Source organism: Corvus hawaiiensis, chromosome 2, assembly GCF_020740725.1.
Source record: "Corvus hawaiiensis isolate bCorHaw1 chromosome 2, bCorHaw1.pri.cur, whole genome shotgun sequence".
Taxonomy (NCBI): Eukaryota; Metazoa; Chordata; class Aves; order Passeriformes; family Corvidae; genus Corvus; species Corvus hawaiiensis.
This window is the reverse complement of record NC_063214.1, coordinates 118262521-118269083: the sequence shown is the minus strand read 5'-3', so window position 1 is coordinate 118269083 and position 6563 is coordinate 118262521.

Genomic DNA, 6563 nt, shown 5'->3' with positions numbered 1-6563 from the left:
GAAAAGACTTTCCAGCTGGGTGTGACTGGTCTAAAGCTGAGGGACTGGTTTCAGCATTAAAAAGTCAAGGGTCTGTCTCTCTGGTAAGAAAATGGACCATGACTAGAATGTGGGGTGAAATTTATGAAAAAAAAAACCACAGGAAAAACACTGAGCAACTAAAAACAAATCAAGAGAAGAGACAAATATTTTATATTTGTCTTAAATAGAGACACTGAAGCAGCTGTCTCATTACATTGTTAAAAATTCACAAACTGCAGAGAAACATCCACATCAAGGACAAATTACAGAATCACAAGAGTCAGAAAATTCTAAGTTGGAAGGGACCCACAAGGTTCATCAAAATACAACTTCTGATTGAAATGACACTGTTTTTTCCCTACCCTCCATATTCTTATTCTAATTTTACTAAAGAAGAATTTACTAGAAAATAGTGTTCTTAAACAGAACAATTATTTACTCTAAATCAGAGTTTGCTTAGTTAATTACATCTGAAATATGCTATAAGTGACATTTGCACAGGTAACCATTAGCCCCACCAGTAAAACATCAGTTGGAAAAGCATGTGGAATAAGGTTGTGGCTTGCATCTGGTGCAGCTACATTATGGAATGGCACAAGAGCAATGCGGAGTGTGAAACTGGTGATGTGAAGAAAGCCTGGCCCTTGATTTGGATCTCAGAAAACCACGAGATGCCAGGGCACACATGAGGCCCAGCTGCAAGCGTAGCTATGCAAAAATCCGTGAATATTTGGAACAGAAGGAGTGCAAGCACTTACAAACTGAAGTCGTAGCCAAGGAGAGATATCCGTAGCTTTCATGCCTTTCAGGAGGGACTGGGGAAGAGGTCCTGAGTCAGCTGTTCTGTCTGAAGAAGTGCCAGCCTTGCAGCAACCACTGCAACTTCAGGCAGATGGGTGTCGAGGTATGGAATCGTCAGCACAGATGGATGTGCCAGATCCTGAGAGATGTAAAACAGACACCTCAGAGGAAACTTGTAAGACCAAGTGATAGTGCCAATTGTGTTGGAAACTATCTGAACATAATGTGTGAGGCTAATTAGAGGCATTTGTCATTGCAGCACAGCTCTGCACCCAAGATGCAGTCTCCTTCACCTATGCAGCAGCCGGGTGAGGAATGGTTTGGGTTGGGAGGGACCTTAAAGGTCTTAATTCCAACCTCCCTTCCCCATGCAGGGACACCTTCCACTATCCCAGGTTACTCAGAGCCCCAAACAGCCTGACCTTGAACACTTTCAGGGATGGGGCAGCCACAGCTTCTCTGAACAGCCTGTGCCAGGGCCTCCCCAACCTCACAGGGAAGAATTTCTTCCTAATATCCAATCTAACCCTGCCTTCCTCCAGCTTAAGGCCATTCCCCCTTGTCCTGTCATTACATGCTCTTGTGAAAAGTCCCTCTCCACTACAAAGGAGTTTTGGCATACATAATAAACTGATTTAAAAGATTTCCACAGCAACACCAACCCTGCCATTGGCATTAAAGGCATTAAAATCAATCATGGTGGCTGGGAATGAATACACACCACTAATTAGATCCATTAGGGCTTAGCCCAATCAGTGGGACACATAGATTACTCCTCATCCCAGCCTTGAGAGTAATTCCCATAAATCAGCACCAATTTCATAAGTAGAGCCACTTAATCCATTTCCTGAGATCTGGCAGTGGTTGGGTTTATTTCTCTGGCAAGGGACAAGAGGGGCTGCAGTGAGGGTTGGTATAAAAGCAAAATTATGATCTGATCAGCCTAGCAGTGATGCGACACCAGCTGGAATATTAACATGGAAATAAACAGCTTGTTTAGGAATGGCAAGCAGAGAATGATGTCTCTTGTATCAGTGACGAGTAGCCATGCTGAAGACTGAAAGGTCGAGAAGGGGAGCCCCTTGGAGAAGCAGAGTCAGTGATCAAAGGGAGGGGGAGGAAAAGGTAAGAGCTGTTGTGGTAGGATCACTGAGGGAGGAGATCAAGTGGAGGAGGCTTTTTGTGAGCAGCAACTGAAGCCACCAAAAGAACCAGTGGAGCTTTGGGGGTAGCCAGAGCCCTTTTGGGAAGGGAGAGCACAAGCCTATTGCACAAGGTCATGGAAATGTTTTTATGCAAAGAGAGGAAAACACAGCCCGAAAAGAATCACTCCGTATTTTAACTGCATGGGATAAACCACAATTTGTACAGAATCATATTTCAAAATGATCTTTGGCAGACTGGAGAAATCAGCAGAGAAAGTAAAATAGGAAGTAAAATGGCCAATAAGGGCAAATACAAAATTTTGCAGCCAGGCAGGAGGAATAAACTGCTTGAGTGGCCATTATCTGGACAGTAATTGTGCAGAGTGGAAGGTATGACTGCAGTGCCAGGCAGGCCCAATGTGAGTCAACAAGGTCCTGCTGTTGTGTAAAAAGCAAACATCGTACAGGGTTACGCAAACAGGGATCCAGCCTGCAGGACACATGGCACTGTCAGCACCCGTGTGCTGTGTGGAGGTGCCTTGTGTGTCCTGCCTGGAATGACGTGGCCCATGTGCAACACGGCCTGGGGAACAAAAAGGTGTAGTGAGAAATACGGGCCAGGAGTAAAGACTGAAAGAAGTGAAGTTGTCAGAGAAGAGAAAACAGACTCTGTCAGAAGCCTTGCTCAAATCAGCTACAAGTACTACAAGGAGGACATAATTTGCTGCTTGCTCTGCACTGCAGGTCTATTCCCTTTGCTGAAGATATTTTTTCTGTAAGGTGTAACAGCTGCCACCACAAGTGTGCTTGAGAATCCCAGAGTTGTCCAAAAGACCAAGGCTGGCCTCCTTGGAGACTGAGCAAGGAGGGCAGTTAAATGTCTCTGTTGTGGTCACGTGAAAGGGTAAAATACAATGAGTCAAACCCCTGCAAAATGAAAAAAATGGCCCAGACATTAACGAGACTGTTACTTGGTCAGATTTTGGTCTGTCAGACTTGGAACTTCCCTTGCCCATCTCCAGTCCAGCACTGCAATAATTAACGTTGCATGCAATCCCCAAGGCAGTCAGGCTGCCAGCTCACTCTCCACCAGTGCTTTGTCCAGAAATCAGTTCTTCTTGTCTTGTCTCAGAGTCCTGTTATCAAGTCCTCTCTCCAGGACTTTTTTCCTACAACACAAGAGGGAACCTTTCACATGCTCACTCAAGAGGAAGGAAAAAGGATGATGGAAGATGCAGGACTGTTTTAATGCGTGAGGTTCTCTCTCATTTCTCTCTGGGACAGGAGCAGCATTAGCTCTCAAGGAAAACGGGTGGGTAGGGGAGGGAGGAGCAGTTGCTCCCCTTGGCTCTTCCCACAGCTCCCAGGCCCAGGAGCAGGCTGGTGCATAGCCTGCAGTGGGAGCAGCTCCCTCCCTTCTTCTGCCTGGCCGGAATCCCAGACAGCTCCAGGAGGAAAGTGAGAAGGATCTGAAACACATCCAATATTCAGCTGAATAGGTAGCAAGACTTGAAATGAAGCCAGGCACTGGCAAAAGCACAGCAGGCCTGAGCCTGGCAGACTAAAGGCTTTTCCATGAAAAACAAGGAGGTGGGGAAACTCCATTGGTCCCTGCTGCCTTTCTTCCTACTTTGTCTCAATGCTCAACCAGAGCAGAAACATTTCCTTTCCTCCAACCTAACTACACGTGCAGTCATGGAAGTGCAGAGCTGGAATCGGCCTACAGTGCTTGGGTAAACAGTGCCCTGCCTACCTTTGTCATTAACACACGGGTTTGTCCCAAAGGAACACCTAGATCACAGTAATTGTGTCTTCCTAGAGGGAACAGCTCTCTGAATGCCGGTAAGACACTGGGATCAAAGGGGCAGTCACACAGACAAGCCGCTGCAGGGCTCGGGGAAGCTGCTGCTCACCCCTTACTCACATCCCACCACTTCATCAGTTGTCCTGTAAAAACAGTCTAGTTGGAAAGCAAACACCCAAACAACACAAATGATGCAAAAGTACCGGACCCAATGGTTATCAGGGCACCAAGAAGTCAGCACTTGTATCTGAACAGTCGGAGATAAGCACAACCTCCCCCCTCCCCCCTTTGATACCTCAAAGGAGCCACTGGCTGCAGGAGCCAGGCTGCTGGCAGCTGACCTGGGCTCTTGCCTGCCACCGTTCCACCCGATCCCACACATCCAATTTACAGTTGAAACTTGAGATCAACTGAATTAATGCCACTCCTGGCAGAAACCACCAGCAGGGAAACAGGGACCTTCTAAAGCAGTTCTACCGCTGAAGAACCACGGGACTGCACAGTGGGACTGTGCTGTCCTCTCGCTTGGGGCTCTTCTTGCTGGAAGCTATAATTTTGTAAAAAATAAAACATGAAAAGTTAACAGGGGATCAGAGGTGTTTGAGTGATGAGCACATTGCTGACAAGGAAGGACTGTCTACATAGCTGAGGAGATATACTAAATTTTTCATACAAAATTTTTCATACAAGTGCATTTAACAAAAAGACAACCACAGAAAAATAAAACCAGTCTGGAGACACTCTCACCACTGACAGTGCAACACAGGTTGCCCAGAAAAGTTGTGGACTCCCCACCTCTGGAAGTGTTCAAGACCAGGCTGGAAGGGGCTCGGAGCAACCTGGTCTAGTGTCCCTGCCCATGGCACAGGGTTGGAACAAGATGATCTTTAAGGTCCCTTCCAACCCAGATAATTCTATGATTAATAAAAAACAACATCAGCTAATTGGAGGAATTCAGAAATACTAGTGGATGGCTTTAGAAAGCACCATGTATCAATTCAACGTGAAGATACATTAGTTTATTCTACAGACATCTGGATGTAACATTGGTTTTTTAAAACTGAAATCCAGTTGCTCCAGGGCACAACTGTGCACTAACACAGCTCAGCTTCAGCCTTGCAGGAAGTGGCAAATGCAGGTACAAATATTCTCTCCTGTGACAGCCTTGCCACTCAGCCATTACTTCCTTACCAGCTGAAAAGAAACTACAGCTCAGTCCTGCTTTTCAGCTGGAACGCTTCCCGACCAGGACTGTTTTTAGGGACTCTTCAGCACAGCAGTGTCTGGAGAATGAAATGATTTACCCACACCCTCCCCAGCTGCTATGAAAGCAGTTTCACTTCTGATGTATCAAAGACAGTAGCTGCAGTTTAAGGTGCTGTTGCACAATTGTTAACACCCAAAATTTTGCAGCTTGAACAGTGCAACACCAGGAGGAATCATCTTTTAAAAGTCATGACACCTTTTGATTACCTATTTCTTCAATTAAGCACATTCCTTCTGTCACAAATGAGCTTTCTTGCTCTCTGCAGACCACAACAGAAATTTGCAGGCTCTTTCTAACCCTACCGAAAAACCCTATCAATTAAAAGAACCCAAACCAACCCCCCCAACTCCTAACCCCAAGTTGCACTCTTAAAATTCAACTTTATCAAGGAAATATGGAGAGGCTAGCGATGTTTTAGCTGAAGACATGCTTCACCAGCTCTGGAAAACAGAAGGCAAAGAATTGCTCAAATAATAGCTTAAGATCTAAGAATTTGAAACTTTGGTCTATGTCCTCATTAGATATTTAGAGCAGCATCCAATCTAAAGTAAAGGGATAATTTTTGTCAGATTCTTATAAAAAAAGGCTTTATTTTGAACAAGTTTTCTCCATTTGGTTTTACAGTCTCAACATACATCATATTCATGGACAAGCAGCATTTTCACAGAATAAGAGCCAAATACAAAGAAGAGGAAGCCACTTGGGATTAACAGTTTCAACCTAATTGACTCAGACTTCAGTAAATCCTGTATGCTGTCACTTATTTGAGGTAAAGGAATTCCATAAATTAAGATCCACTGTTCAACAGAAGAGTCAACAATGAAGTACTTGAGAAGCAGGAACCTTGGGGAGGAGGGGGAAAAAACAAATCTTAAAAGACATTGTGAGCAACAAGAAAAGGGGGAGGTAGGATTTCCACTTGGTTTGTATTGGTGAACCAACACTTGGGTCTATCAGGTGTAAATGTTTAACCAAATCGGTGCAGTTTAAATTTCAAATTTGATGAATTTCACTGGTAGCACAGTCTCAAAAGGCAAACCTAAGTTCATGCTGAATGCTGTCACTAGGCACCCACTAGAGTATCCATTAAATTCCGCTGCTTTCAGTGCCCATTCTGACATATTCCAGTTAAATGGGTAATTTTTGGGCAGCTGTGCAATCAGATCATAAAATTATACATTTGGTGGAATTCAAGAATGCTTTCTTAAGTAAAATTGTACTGGGGGAGAGGGAAAAATCAACCTTCCACTATCTGTTCATGCAAAAATATACCTGCAGTGAAACAGGGTTTAGACAAACAGATTAAAGCCATTCCAGGGACACATTTGTACTTGTGTTAAACTAACTTTATAGAACTAACTTCTAAACTAGCTTTACAGAGCAAATCTTAAACCTTTTAAATAGTGTCCATGTTGTATTAGATACTGTTTAAAAAACAAAAGCAAAGACTATCCTCACCTTTTGTAGCTTGAGATTTAAATTAGCTCACCAATAATCCTGAATTTCACTGAAGAGAAAAATGGAA